The 16,775-nt window shown below is 26.1% G+C and overlaps 1 protein-coding gene across 1 annotated transcript in view; it reads right to left on the reverse strand.

Annotated features, from left to right (window-relative positions):
* LOC111680235 (tyrosine-protein kinase Drl) overlaps positions 1 to 16,775 on the reverse strand; it is a 47,169-nt gene that overhangs the window by 29,626 nt on the left and 768 nt on the right. The gene's annotated exons all lie outside the window — the stretch shown is intronic.

A 16,775-nucleotide genomic window follows, 5' to 3' on the forward strand; every position in this document is an offset into this window, starting at 1 on the left:
AAAGAGTTGTCTTTGGAAAAGGACATCTCCCTTAAAGAAAAGTTGTTTTGTGAAAGCTAAACTTCTCTAGAGAATTGTCCTCTTTGTAAAAGAAAAGTAGTTTTATATAAAAACCATAGTTTTCCCAAAAAAGTTGAACTTTTTCATAGAAATGTTGTATTAAAAAGAAATCAATGTGTTTATAGAAACGTGCTTTGGAAGAAAACTACTCTTTTAGAGAAAAGTTTCTTTTGTGAAAGCTTAACTTCTCTAGAGAATAGTCCTCTTTGTAAAAGAAAAGTTGTTTCATATAAAAACCATAGTTTTCCAGAGAAAAGTTGAACTTTTCCGTAGAAATGTTGCTTTAAAAAGAAGATAGAAAGAAAAAAGTAGCTTTATTAAAGTTAAAGTTTTCCAGAGAAAAGATCTCTTTGAGAGATAAAAGTTACTTTGGATAAAAACCAAATTTTTACCGAGAAAAGTTGCTTAACTTTAATTTCCACAGAAATGCTTTAGGAAGACAACTTTTATTGCTTAGAAAAGTTGCTTATGAAAAAACTAATGTAATTTTTTAAAAAGGCAAACACTTTTAGAAATAAGTTGCTTGGTGAAATCTAAACTTTTCCACAGAAAAGTTCTCTTTGAGAGAGAAAAATTATTTTGGATAAAAATTCCATTTTTACAGAAAACAGCTGCTTAACTTAAATTTTCCACAGAAATGCTTTAGGAAGACAACTTTTGTTGCTTAGAAAACTTGCTTATTAAAAAACAAATGTAATTTTCTTAAGAGACAAACACTATTAGAAATAAATTGCTTTGTGAAAGCTTAACATCACCTGACAATAGTTTTCTTTGATAGAAAAAAGTTGCTTTGAATAAAAACAAGATTTTTATAGAGAAAAGTTGCTTAATTTACTATTCCCGATAAAGTTTGCTTTGAGAAGACAATTTTTGTTGCTTAAGAAAGTTGCTTATGAAAAAACTAATGCAACTTTTTTTACAGACTTTGTAGAGAAAAGTTCCTTTAAAAAAAATCCTTGAGAAAAACACAACAAGTTGCCTATAAGAGAGACAATTTTTCCAGAGAAAAGTTGCCCTGGGAAATTAACTGTCTTTGTCTTTTCTTTTTAGTTTTCTTTTACCACAATTTATCTGTTCAAACTTAATTGTAGGAAATAAATCTAAAATCAATATTTCTGTTATTTCCCAAAGCATTTGCCACATTAAAGTGTAATAAACTAAAAAACCAATCAATTTAATTTAAATTGTTTTATAATTATATTACTCTACACACACTTAATATTTTACTAAATGATCTGATTACATTATCATTTATTTCATTTATTTCTGTTTTCAATTTCTGTATAGTTTTTTTTTCCTATTTTTTAATTTATTTTAAAAGCTTTTTATATTTCTAATAAATAACAATAATAATAACAATAATAAGTTAAAAAGAAATAAATATATAATTTAATATAGGTCGGGCATACTTTAAATAAATTCATTTTAATTAAATTCAATTGCTTGTGTCCACTCAATGTGATTTATGGCCATTACTCACGGACAAAATAGAGAAGAAATAAAACTGGCAAGGAAAACCAAACGAAATAAAAATTCATCCAGTGAAAAGAAGAAAAAAAAAATAAATACACAAGAAGATAATGGCACATACAATAGGTCACCAGAGGCTAAAATGTATATTATACATTATTGTTATTATTACTTTTTTATACTTTTTTTCTACGTAATTTTCTTTTATTATATTTAAATTTTTTTCTTTTATTTTATGGAGAAAAAGTATTTATTTATAAATTTACTACTAAGTAATAAAATAAATTTAAAACCTATTAAACATTTGACAGAAATATGTCATAAAATTAAAGAGATTTACACACAAATAATTAATAAATAAATTTAAATGAAATTACTATAAAAAAGGTTTAAAATAAATATGCTGTTGAAGTAACAAATAATTTTGCAATCATATTTAATTAGTTATTTGTTGCAATATTTTATGAACAATTGTCTATTTACAAAATAGTTTTTCATTAGAAAAGCTATTTAAATATAATTATTACAAATTATATTCCAAATATAATGGTTGTTATATAAAATAGAATATATTTATGTATATATTTCTATTTACATTTGATATTTATTATAGTGATTTAAAAAAGTAATGAAACAAATTAGAAATTAACTCTTAAAAAAGACAATATTTGCCCGTTAAAGTTGAGTTTTTCTAAGTGAAATTTCTCTAAGCAAAAGTCAACATTTTCTGTATTAAAGCAACATTGTCTTTAGAAAAAAAGTAGCCTATAAATTTACTCTAAAAAGATCAACATTTCTAGAGACAAATTTACCCAAAAAAGGCAACATTTTCTTAAAAAGGTCAAAATTTTTTGCAAAAAGTTGCCCTATAAAAAAAATTAACTTTCTATATATAACTAACCCTAACAGACAAATCATGTTCAGAGAACATTTTTACAACACCCCCCCCCCCCTTTAAAAGTGCAATATTTCTAAAGTAAATCTCCTTACAAAAGCTCAACATTTCTTAAGAGCGTAAATCTTTTTAAATAGGCAACATTCCAGAGAAAAGTTACTCTTCAAAAATGCTACATTTCTAGATACTTTTATTAAGAAAATTTAAACCACTAAAGGGCAACATTTCTTTGTAGAGACATAAATTTTAGGGAAAATTTGCCCTCCTTCAAAAAAGGCAATATTTCTAAAGAAATGGTCAACATTTTTAAATAAAACTAAAAAACGAGTACTTTTCTTTAAGCAGATAACATTTTCAAAAAAGTTTCCTTTGTCATAACATTTCTACACAATTTTATTTAGAAAACATAAACTGCTAGAGGGCAACATTTCTTCTAATAATTTACAGCAAAAAGGCAATATTTCAAAATAAAATTTTCCCCACAAAAGAGTTGAATTTTTTTGAAAAAAAAATTAGCTTAAAAAAGGCAAAATTTTTAAATAAAATTTGTCCTTAAAAAAGGATTATGTTCTGTAGAAAATTTGCCCTTCAAAAGGCGAAATATTTCTAGACAAAATAGCTTAATTATATATATAAAATTAAACCTTTACAGAGACATCAATTTAAGAGAAAATTTGCTCCCTCTACAAAAGGGCAACACTTTTAAAAAATATCTCCTATCTAAACCTCATCATTTCTAAAGAAAAAAGCATAATTTTCTCCCAATAGGCAATATTTTTAGAGAAAAGTTACTTTTCGAAATGCAACATTTTTACACAATTTTTGTTAATAAAAATTTGATCCACAAAGGGAAACCAATAACTAACAGCAAAAAGGCAATATTTTATATTTTTTTGCCCCGCAAAAGGTTTATTTTATCAGAAAAAAAAGTTGCTTTGTAAGGGGCAACTTTTTTTTAAGGAAACTTGCAATAAAAATGTATTATAATCTGTAGAAAATTTTTGATTCAAAAGGTAAAACATTTCTAGAGAAATATTTTTCTATATGTATGTAAATATTATAAAATATATATATATTCTATAGAAAGTTTGTCCCAAAAAACCCTAAGTTTTTATAAAAGTTTTGCCCTTTAAATAATGAACATTTCCACAGAATATTTATTATGCAAAAAAGCAAAATTTTTACGAAAATATTTGTTACAAATAAAACAATTTTATAAAAAAACAAAAATATTATAATTTTCTATAAAATGTTTGAAAAAGGTAACATTTCTGGGAAAAAATTGCACTATAAATAGTACACTTTCATTGGGAAACGTTTCCTAACAAAAGACAATATTTTCTAGAGAAAATTTACTTTGAAAAGTCAATATTTCTAGAGTAAATTTGCACTATCAATAGTCTAGAAAAAGGCAATATTTCTGTAGAAAATGTACATCAAAATGGTAATATTTGCCCCACAAAAAGTTTACATTTTCTATAAGGAAAATATATAATGAAAATGTGTCCTCTTAAGGGCAAAGGGGTAACATTTGAAAATTTTCCCAAAATAGGGCACCATTTTCTATAAAACTTTTGCCCTTAAAATAGGTAATATTTTTAAAGAACATTACTTTTTCAAAAATGCAATATTTCTGGAGAAAATTTTGCCCTATAAAGAGCACTCTTTATTAAGAAAAAATTGTCCTTATAAAAGAGCAAAAATTCTAGAGAAATTTGCTAAAATGAAGACAACTTTATTAAGGAAAGCTATTCCTAAATAAAGGCTACTCCTATGTAAAGACAAAGCAACTTTTCTAATGAAAACTTGCTTAAAGTGAAGGCAACTTTTCTAATACAGACTTATGTTAACTAAAGGCAACTTTCTTAATGATAAAGTGCAATGAAAGTGCAGGCAATTTTCTTTCCCAAAATAGGGCACCATTTTCTATAAAACTTTTGCCCTTAAAATAGGTAATATTTTTAAAGAACATTACTTTTTCAAAAATGCAATATTTCTGGAGAAAATTTTGCCCTATAAAGAGCACTCTATATTAAGAAAAAATTGTCCTTATAAAAGAGCAAAAATTCTAGAGAAATTTTGATTTTGCAAAAAGGCAACATTTTTAAAGCAAATTGTCCTACAAAAAGTCAACTATTTTAAAAGTTGGTCTCTAAAAAGAAAGACCTTTTCATTTATAAACTTTTACTTTAAACTGTTATAAAAAATAAACTTTCATATTCACATCAAATTTTAAGTAAATATGGACATCTGTTTAATAATTTATTTAGCATAAACCATCATAAAATTTAGCAAATAAACAATATTTTAATAGAAGAAAAAAAAAAGAACGAACGAACAACTTTTGTGTGCATGCTTTTCCTGTTATATTTTGCATATAATTTGGTTATTTAAAATAATAATAATAATAATAATAATAATAAATATGAAATGTGTGCCTGCAGCAAAAATTTACACAGAATTTCATGCGTTCACATGAGCAAATTTAGTTTTAACCGCAGACAGACAAACTAAACCACACTATAAAATTAAAGTAAAACATTAACGTAACAAAAATAAAAACAACAACGTGAATGAAAAATTGTTAAATTGTGAATAAAATTTATACAATTATAAACTAAAATGCTCTAGCTAAGCATGTTATTAGCTTAAATTAAGGAACAGTTACAAAAGTGAGAGTTAGTTAAACTTGAAAGGAAATCGTACGTTTAAAGTAGAAAGAACCATAGTTTAAATAACAGTCTTATTTTATTTTCCTTACTTTTTCTTTTAATCTTAAACTCTTTACAATTTTCTACTTTTTTAATGCTTTAAAATCCTCTTAAACTTAACTTAAAAAAAAAACTTATTATCTTTTAAACCCTTCTTAACTTGGTTTGCGCATTTAAACTCATTAATTCTTATTTAAAGTATTATTCAAAAAACTGTAACAGTTTTCCGTTTTTATTAAAAGCTTTAAAAACCATAAAACTTTCAAATTGCTAAACAAGCTTTATTCTCGTTTTCCCCTCTTTAACTGCCACAAACACATGCTTTTGTTTTAACTAATACAAGTATGCAAATATCCTTCCTGTTAGTATAAAAATTCATATTTTTTTTTTTTTGTTCATTTTTTCTAATAAGATTTTGTTGTTGTTGTTGGTGTATAAGTTCGTTTAAATTTTTAACACGTCTAATATAAAACAATGTATGATTGTCACAATGAGATCAACTAAATATATACAATGCAAAATAGTATGTTGGGAAGGAGGATAAAGTAAAAAGGAAATAATATCTAAGGAAGCTACTCCTGGCAGGAGAGTTAATATAAATAAATGTATTTCTCTAGTAACAGTTATGATTACAAAAAGAGCAGAATTCGCTTATATATAAAAATGAAATTGCTTCAAAAGAAGGCAACTATCTTAATGTAAACTTAACTTAAATAAAGGCGACTTTCTTAATGTAAACTTAAGTAAAGTAAGAGCAACTTTTGATAACTTGTCTTAAATGAAAGGGACTTTCTTAATGAAAACTTTCTTAAAGTTAATACAACATTCCTAATACAAAATTAGGTTAAACTAAGGCGACTTTCTTAATGCAAACTTGATTAGAGTAAAGGCAACATTTTTAACAGAGCTTGGCTTAAATAAAGGCAACTTTCTTGATGATAACTTTTTTTTAAATAAAGGCGACTTTCTTATTGAAAATTTGCTTAAATGAAGACAACTTTATTAAGGAAAGCTACTCTTAAATAAAAGCAACTTTCTTAATGAAAACTTATGTAAAAAAGGCAACTTTTCGTGAAAACTAGCTTAATGTGAAGGCAACTTTCCTAATAAAAACTTATGTTAAATAAAGGCGACTTTTTTTAAAGAAAGTGCAGGCAATTTTCTTAATGATAACTTGGTTACAATGAAGGCAACTTGCAGTTGTTTAAAAAGAAATGAAAATTGCTTCAAAAGAAGGCAACTGTCTTAATGTAAACTTAACCTTAATTAAGGCAACATTTCTAATGAAAACATATATAAAATAAAGGTGACTTTCTTATAAAAAATTTACTTAAATGAAGACAACTTTATTAAGGAAAGCTATTCCTAAATAAAGGCTGCTCCTATATAAAGACAAAGCAACTTTTCTAATGAAAACTTGCTTAAAGTGAAGGCAACTTTTCTAATACAGACTTATGTTAACTAAAGGCAACTTTCTTAATGATAAAGTGCAATGAAAGTGCAGGCAATTTTCTTAATGATAACTTGCTTAAAGTGAAGGCAACTTAATTAAGAAAAGCTTGTTCTAAGTGAAGGCAATTTTCTTAATGAAAACTTAAGTTCCTTAATTTCTTAAAGTAAAGGCAAAGAAAGCTTGTCTTATGTGAAGGCAACTTTATTAGGGAAAACTTGTCATAAATGAAGCAACTTTCACGATGAGGCAATTTTCTTAATGAAAACTTAAGTTAGGTGAAGGCAACTTTCTTAATGCAAACTTCCTTGAAGTAAAGGCAAAGAAAGCTTGTCTTAAGTGAAGTCAACTTTATTACGAAAAACCTTTCATAAATGAAAGCAACTTTCACGATGAAAACTTGTTTTAAATTAAGAAAACTTTTTTGAAGATAAGGCTTCATTTCGCTATGAAAACTTGTTAAAAATTAAGGCAAATTTTTTAAGGAAATCTTCATTTAAACAATGACAACTTTGTAATAAAAATTTGACTTAAATGAAGGCAGTTTTCAAAACATTATGAAATACATCACCGCTCTTATACCTCACACTTCTGTAATTGCAAGTAAAGAGCTACATATTGAAATATTGTTTTTGTTTTTCTTTTCACACAACTCCTGCAAAAACATCGTGTGAAGAAAATCTGTTACAAGTTAATTTTGTTATTTTTCTGCTAAATATTAAGTTGTCATATGTTGCGATGTATTATTACTCGGTGTATGAGTTAAATAAGTACGTGATTTACTATAATCAAAATGTTTATAAACTTTATAAATACATACATACATACATATGTATGTAAATATAATAATGTATCTTTCTCCTGTCACATGTATCTGAGTGTGAGTGTGTTTGTGCTTAAGTGACAAAATATAAATGTATGCGTATAAATGTTGAAATTCCATATCTTATAGATCTCAATTAAAAGTTTTCAAATCATTACAACAATCACGTTTTAAACTTTTAGTGACATCTCTTCTGTTTTTCCCCCCTTTAATATTTACACACATTTTTACATACTCTCCGTATGAAAACTCTTAGATACTATAGAAATATACTATGAGTGTGTGTGTGAGTATAAATGAACATACAAACCAAAAAAACTTTTAACCTCGTATATATAAAGTTTATTATCGAGAAAAATAAATCTAATTTAAATGTATAAAAGGAAATAGGATTTTGATTAAGTGACAGTTTGTCTATATGAATATGAATAAAAAAGTATTGTAGATATATGTATTTATTATATACCTACACCCATATGTTAAAAGTTTAATTTACATATTGATTAAATTTGAAATGTGGTTAAAATTTAAATATATATTTGAAAAAAATAATAAAAAGTAAAATATTGAAAAGGACACAAAATGTCAATGTCAGAAAATTTAGTTTTCTAACAAAAACCTGCTGTCACAAACTTGTCAGCAACTTATCTATTTAAGAATTGCCCTAAATTGTCTTAAATTATGGAAGCTTTTCTAAGAAAAACAAAAGTCCTTTAATAAAGGTAACTTTACTTAGAAAAAGTTGTAAAATATTTTATACAAAATTCGTAGCAAATGAAGTCACCTTTTCTATAGAACACTAGCTTCGAATAAAAGCAACTTTACTAAGAAAAGCTTGCCTTAAATGATGACAACTTTAAAGAAATCCTTAACTTTAATGTAAGAAAACTTTTTCATTAGAAACTTCTTAAATAAAGACAATTTTCTATAGAAAAGTGGTATTAAATGAGGACATCTTTTATGCAGAAAACTGGTCTGAATTAAGGCAACTTTACTATGAAAACTTGAACTTTAATGTAAGCAACTTTTCTCCAGAAAACTTGTCTGAAATGAAGGTAACCTTTCTTTAAGAATGTTGACTTTTCTCTAGAAAACAAATCTTAAGCAAAGGTAGCTTTACAAAGAAAAAATTGTCTTAAATGACGGCAACTTTTCTTTTAAAAAACTGGTCTTAAATGAAGGCAACTTTTTTTATACAAAACTGACCACATTTTCCATACAAAACTGACCACCTTCGAATGAAAGCAACTTTTTTAAAGAAAAGCTGTCTTAAATGGTGATAACTTCAGAGAAAACCCACAAATTTTTTATAGAAAACTGGTCTTAAATGAAGGCAACTTTTCTATATAAAACTAGTTTTAAATCAAAGCAACTTTACTGTGAAAACTTGACCTTTAATGTGGCTCCAATGAAGGCAACATTGCTAAAGAAAAGTTGTCTTAAATGGTGATAACTTCAAAGAAAACCTGGCAATTTTTCTATAGAAAACTGACCACCTTTTCTATAGAAAAATGGCTTCGAATGAAGGCAACTTTTTTAAAGAAAAGTTGTCTTAAACTGTGATAACTTTAAAGAAAACCTGGCAATTTTTCTATAGAAAACTGACCTTAAATGAAGGCAACTTCTCTATATAAAACTAGTCTTAAATGAAGGCAACTTTTTTATACAAAACTGACCACCTTTTCTATAGAAAACTTTCTTCGAATAAAGGCAACTATTTTAAAGAAAAGTTGTCTTGAATGGTTATAACTTCAAGGAAAACTTGACAAAGTTCTCTATTGAAAACTGGCCTTAAATGAAGACAACTTTCTATATAAAACTAGCCTTAAATCAAGGCAACTTTACTGTGAAAACTTGAACTTGAATATTGGCAACTTTTTTCTAGAATACTGGCCTTAAATGAAGGTAACTTTTGATAAAGACAACTGACTTTAATAATGGCAATTTTTTATAGAAAACTAATCTAAAGCAGCTTTTCTATTGAAAACAAAACTTAAATGAAAGCAATCTTTTAATGGAAGACTAGTCTTAAATATAGGCAAATTTTCTATAGAAACTTTGTCTTGAGGAATCCGCCAAATTTTCTATAGAAACTTGCCTCTTGAGTAAAGGAAAACTAAACAATTTTCTACTGAAAATTGGTAATTGACAACTTTTCTTAAAACAAATTAATGAAGGCTTTCCCCTCTTCAATAAAAACAGGGGACATTAACAAAAAATTCTGTCTGTCTACACCTGCAGACGCCAAACTGTGCTACTTACAAATCGTATTATATTATTGTCATTAAAGGGGATTTTAAATAATTGTTGAAATCTAAATAATAAATAAGTTGTATTGTTATGCATTTTAATGAAAACTGACATTTCTTTCATAATCCATCATAAATTAATGTGACTGTGTGTGTGTGTCTGTGTCATAATCATAAAAATATCAAAATATTTTATAATAGGCTTGATAAAAGCGACCAATATAGATACTAAATGATAAATAAAACCCCATAATAGAAAAAATATATAAGGAAAAAATTGGTAAATATAACTGACATCACACAAACATAATGACTGAATGATTGATCGATGATGGACTATAATGATTGAATGGAAAGTATGAAGAAAGAAAATAAAAGTCACTGTTTTGACGGTTTAACTGTGAGTGACTGGTTGATAAAAGAAGAAGAACATTATGAATGAGTGACATAAATATTTATACACATGACAGCTATGATGTTGACGTCTATACAACGATGATGTTGATGATATTTTTACAGATATGTGTGATATAAACATAAATAAATATATGTATGTATGTATATAAAGTTATTTTCTTTTAAATACATAATAACTTTTATGATTTTTATCACTATTTAATCATAAGAAATGAAAAGTTAACCACACACTCGTTAACATACATATGTACGTATGTATGTGTGGACATAATTGTATTCATTTCTTGAAATATTCATTAGATTTTATAAATGTTTAGACATTAGTAACTAACTGATGACATATTAACGATAATGTTTAGATTGTTTCATTATTCATATGAAATATGATAAAAGGAAAGAATAAAAATAAAAACGATAAATTAGCACTGGCGCTTATTACAACAATAGTTATCATTGTTTTTTTCGGTTATAATGGGACGAGTGTTGTTGTTGTTGCTGTTGTCTTTGAGGTATTGGATTGCATTTGTTTGTTTTAGGAACCACTAAGTAGTAGACCAACAAGACGCCACCGATAACATTTGTTACAAACTACTGCACTCTACCAACATGTAAACAGAGTAAACACTTGGTGAAGTTAAAGTGTAAACGTTTTTTTATTTATTTAATATTTATTACACACGCACTCTATAATAAGTTTATAGGGTGATTTTGGTTAGAAAGATGATTTGTAACAGCTTTTTTTTATAGGAGAGTTTTAGTTGCAAACAACTTTTCTAAGAAAGGATTTCTGACTTTTAGCAACTTTTTTATAGAAAGCTTGAACTTGAGTGCAAGCAACTTTTCTATATAAAACTTGCCTGATTGCAGCCGACTTTCCTAAAGTAAACTTGTCCTGATTACAAGCAACTTTTCTAAAGAAAACTTATCCTGATTGCAAGCAACTCTTCTAAAGAAAACTTATCCCGATTGGAAGCAACATTTCTATAGAAAACTTGCCCTAATTACAGGCGACTTTCCTAAAAAAAACTTGTGCTGATTGCAAGCAACTTTTCTAAAGAATGCAAGCAACTCTTCTAAAGAAAGCTTATCCTTTTTGCAAGCAACTCTTCCAAAGAAAAAGTATCCTGATTGTAAGCAACTTTTTGAGTGCAGGCAACATTTCTAAATAAAACTTAAATGCAAGCAACCTTTCTAAAGAAAACTTGTGTCGATTGCAAGCCACTTTTCTAAGAAAAACTTGTTCTAATTTCAACCAACTTTTGTAAAGAAAACTTGTCCTGATTGCAAGCAACGTTTCTATAGAAAACTTGTCCTAATAGGAAGCAACTTTTCTATAGAAAACTTGACTTGAGTGCTAGTAACTATTATAAAGAAAACTTTTCTCGATTGCAAGCAACTTTTCTATAGAAAACTTTGTATGAATGCAAACAACTTTTCTATAGAAAACTTTGCATGAATGCAAGCAACTTTTCTATACAAACCCTAACTTGATTATAAGCTACTTTTCCATAGAAAACGTGTCTTAATTTCTAGCAACTATAGTGTATCTTTTTGTCATATTATACCTTCAACTGTACACCACCTTTATTAGATTTGTGTTAAATGTTAATTTTTGATAAATCTGACACTAACGTTTAGCCGTTTGTTATCTATCGTTAGAAAGTATAAATAAAAACCAGAAGTAAATATTATAAATAAATCAAAATGTTTTTCAAACATACTTCATTTCTTTTTCAAGTAAATAAATAATAAATTTTAAATAACATATGTTGACAATCATCATTATTAATATAAGATAACGTTTACTATTAACTTACTAGTTGTTAGTTGTAATCTAAAGTCTAAGCAATTACTAAGTAAATAGTGTAAATGGTAAGTGTTTCTTACGTATAACGATTTGGGTTAACGCCGATAACATTATAACTGGAAAATAAACATTATCATCATCAGCAGGTAGTTTTCCAAATATGACACACGAGCATAAATATAAATAAACATAAAACATTGCTTTTTAAGATAAACTATAACTAACATAAGGTGTAAACGTTGTGCATTGCATAGGTTTTGTATTTAAATTATTGTTGCTCGGAAGTGTTTCAGGTTGCGCCACCAGTTACTAAATAAACACTCAATGTGTTAAATTTGTAATTCTATCTCTAGTAAATAGTTTTAATACTTTTTATTATAAAATAGATCTTTTATCACTTCAAATAATTTGGTTTATAGTGGCAGCCCTTCAATCGATCGATCAATCACTTATTTTGTTTATTTAATGCAATTGTTAGTTTATCTATCTGCTACTAATTTCATAAATAAATATGATTTTTTTATAGAATTTATAAAATTCCTAAAGTCTAACATGTGGGTATAAGTATGTGCGGTTGGTTGTAGGTCAAAGTGTGAATGATTTATGATTTCAGTTTAGATATAGGTGCTATTGGTTCTGGTTCTATATGGTAAAAAGGAGTTTGTTTAAAGTTTCCGCTTATAAACATTTACTTTAAATGTTGACATAGAAATGTTGTCTATAGAAAACTTGACCTGATCGTAAGCAACTTTTCTATAGAAAACTTGTCTGATTGTTAGCAACTTTTCTATGGAAAACTTGTCTTGTTTGCAACCAATTTCTCTATAGAAAACTTGTCCTGATTGCAAACAACTTTTCTATAGAAAAACTTGTCCTGATTACAAACAACTTTTCTATAGAAAACTTGTTCTGATTGTAAGCAACTTTTCTATAGAAAACTTGTCCTGATTTCAAGCAACTTTTCTATAGAAAACTTGTCCAGATTGCAAGCAACTTTTCTATAGAAAACTTGTCCTGATTGCAAGCAACTTTTCTATAGAAAACTTGTCCTGATTGCAAGCAACTTTTCTATAGAAAACTTGTCCTGATTGCAAGCAACTTTTCTATAGAAAACTTGTCCTGATTGCAAGCAATTTTTTCTATAGAAAACTTGTCCTGATTGCAAGCAACTTTTCTATAGAAAACTTGACCTGATTGCAAGCAACTTTTCTATAGAAACCTTGTCCTGATTGCAAGCAACTTTTCTATAGAAAACTTGTCCTCATTGTAAGCAACTTTTCTATAGAAAACTTGTCCTGATTGTAGCCAACTTTTCCTTAGAAAACTTGCCCTGATTGCAAGCAACTTTTCTATAGAAAACTTGTCCTGATTGCAACCAACTTTTCTATAGAAAACTTGTCCTAATTATAAGCAACTTTTCTATAAAAAACTTGTCCTGATTACAAGCAAATTTTCTATAAAAAACTTGTCCTGATTTCAAGCAACTTTTGTATAGAAAACTTGTTCTGATTTCAAGCATCTTGTATATAAAAAACTTGTCCTGATTTCAAGCAACTTTTGTATAGAAAACTTGTTCTGATTTCAAGCATCTTGTCTATAAAAAACTTGTCCTGGTTACAGACAACTTTTATATAGAAAACTTGTCCTGATTGCAAGCAACTTTTCTAAAGAAAAGTTACCCTGATTGCAAGCAACTTTTCTATAGAAATTTTGTCCTAATTGCAAGCTACTTTCCTATAGAAAACTTGTGCTGAGTACAAGCAACTTTTCTATTGAAAAGATAGCTTGATTGCTAGCAAATTTTTTTATAGAAAAAATGACTTTCTATAGAAAAGATGACTTGTTTACAAGCAACCTTTTTGAAAGAAAAATGAGCTAATTGATAACAAATTTTCTGTAGAAAAGATGACTGATTGCAAGCAACTTTTCTTAAGAAATTTACTCTTGATTCCCAGCAACTTTCTATAGAAATTTTAACTGTCATTTATTAAAGATGTCAAACAATTAGTTAAAATTAAATTAAGTTATAAAAGGATCAATCTTTTAGTATGAGTTTTGTGTATTATTTTCAACACCATACTGTTTTTAACAATAGTTATGTAAACTATTAACAAAGTTTACCCTTATAATTTATTTTTAACATAAAACTAACATAAGTATCATTTCTAAATGTTTATTTGTCAGCAGATGTCTGCCCTAAACTAACATGCAATTCAACACAATTTAGTTGGAATAGTATTTGGTTTAAAAATTGACTTTTATTTTAAACATATCTCTAGAGATTTACGAATGCAATACTGTGGTTTGTAGTAAAAATTTAAATAAATTTACTTTTAACAAATATAATATTAAAATATGTACTTGATATTTGATAACTGACATGATGTCTTATTGGTCTAATTTTAAATATTTTATATATATATATTATTAAATAATCAAAATATTAAGGAATAATGAAAAACCAATCATCATATTATTTATTTAGATATTTTATAAGTATCTAGTAGCTTAATATGTCTATTTGGGAATACTTGTGTATGTATGTATTTCTATAATTGTATTTGAATTTGTATTGATTTGTGTAATTTGCGGTTGATGTTGAATGCAAATCACGCACAAATAACAACAATAATAACATCATCTAACCAATAACATACAATATTGACCATTATAAACAACATCATCATTATTATTATTATTATTATTGTCATTATCATATACTTTTAATCACATCTACATACACATATGTATATCAATCAATAAATATCATAATGTTTATTATTTGGTGTATAATATTTAAAATCATTATAAATACTTCATTTAGATTGTCTCTACACTTAAATATTAAAGTTTGTAAAAATTAAAAAAAAAATCAAATTGTATTTTCTTTTAAGAAAATAATTCCATTTATAAAAAAATTGATACAAATTAAAGCAACTTTTATGAAGAAAAGTTTTCTTATTTTAAAGCAACTCTAATGCAGAAAAATTGTTGTAGGTTGGAGCAACTTTTATACAGAAATATTCTTTAACTTACGACAACTTTTATGTACAAAAGTTGTCGTAAGTTAAAGAAACTTTTATGCACAATAGTTATCTTAATTTAAAGCAAATTTTTTTTTACAGAAATGTTGTCGTAAATTGAAGCAACTTTTATACACAAAAGTTGTCACAATTTTAAGCAATTTCTATACCATAAAGTTGTCTTATTTTTAAGCAATTTTTATACAAAAAAATTGTCCTAATTTTAAGCAACTTTTGTGCACAAAAGTTGTTTTAATTTGAAGCAATTTTTATACAGAAAATTTGTCTTAATTTGAATTACTCTTAAAGATATGTTGTCTTTATTTAAAGCATTGATTGCATTCAACTTTTGTATAGAAAAGTTATGTCAATTTGAAGTAAATTTAATATTTGAAAAGTTGCTTCAATTTTTTTAAAGCATTGATTTCAATCAACTTTTGTTTAGAAAAGTTATGTCAATTTGATATTTGAAAAGTTGCTTCAATTCAAAGCACATTTTAGTAAGAAAAGTTGTTGCAATTTAAAGCAACTTTTATACAGAAAAGTTGTCTCAATTTGAAGCAACTTTAGTGCAGTAAATTTTATGCACAAAAGTTGTCTTAAGTTGAAGCATTTTTTAAAGAAAATTTATCTCTTTATAAAGCATTTTGCCTAAAGAAAAATTATACCGATTCCAAGCAATATTTCTATAAAACTTTCAGCAACTTTTCCATAGAAGAGTTGTCTTGATTTCAGGCAATTTTTAGGTAAACTATTGCTTTGTTTTGAAAATAGTTTTCTTAAAAAAGATTTCTCTATATTCTACTTGGAAAAAACTGTCCTGATTGCTAGCAATATTTCTATAAAACGTATAGCAACATTTCCATAAAAGCATTGTCCTGATTTTAAGTAACTTTTAGGTAAAATATTGCTTTGTTTATTACTTTGTGGAAATAATTGTCTAGAAAAAGATTTCACTTTTATCGTCTAAAGAAAAACTGTCCTGAATGCAAGCTGAAAATGTGCTAAAAACTTTCAGCAACTTTTTATTGGAAGTGTTGTCTTGATTTTAGGCAACTTTTAGATAAACTATCGCTTTGTTTGGAAAATAGTTTTCATGATAAAGATTTCACTATTGTCTTGGCTAAAGCATTTTTTGCAGGAATATTGTTTGATTTAAAGCAATTTTTCTATACAAAAACTATATTTGATAAGTTTTTAAAAATCGAAAAAAAATAATAATTCACTATCATAAAATTATTTGTAAATAGATTTTGAAAAATTTTATAATATTTTATTTATTAACTATTTAACTTTCAAGTTCTTACAAAATAATCACATACGAGAATTTTTTTGATTTTTTATGAATTTTTAAAAAAAATAAATTTTTTATATTGATCAAAATTATTTAAAAAATCATTAAATATATATGAATTTTAAAAATTTAATTTCGTTGTGTTTGTAGCATTTTTAGCTCTAAGTTTCTTTAAAAGTGGGATTTTTATTATTGTTCTTAGATTTTTAAAGAATTTTTATATTTTCAACTTTTTTAATTTCGTTAAGAAAAAGTTAGCTTTATTAAATTTTGAATAAAATCATTATTAATACCTGGAATTAATTAAATTAAATTTTGTTTTGTTTTCTATCTCTTAAGCTTTAAGTTCTTGCAAAAAAAATCATCTTCTAAATGGTTTTAAATTTTTAATGAATTTTTAAAACCATTTTTTTTTTTATTTTATAAAAATAAAAAATTTCAAAATTTTTGATTTTTTAAAAATTTGTCAAAAATTTAAAACAATTTAGTAAACGAGAACTTTTGCGAGAACTTATGGTTAAATAGGTTACAAATAAAACAAAATTAAATTTTCAAAAATCGGTGCATAATTAATAA

This window comes from Lucilia cuprina, chromosome 2, assembly GCF_022045245.1.
Source record: "Lucilia cuprina isolate Lc7/37 chromosome 2, ASM2204524v1, whole genome shotgun sequence".
Taxonomy (NCBI): Eukaryota; Metazoa; Arthropoda; class Insecta; order Diptera; family Calliphoridae; genus Lucilia; species Lucilia cuprina.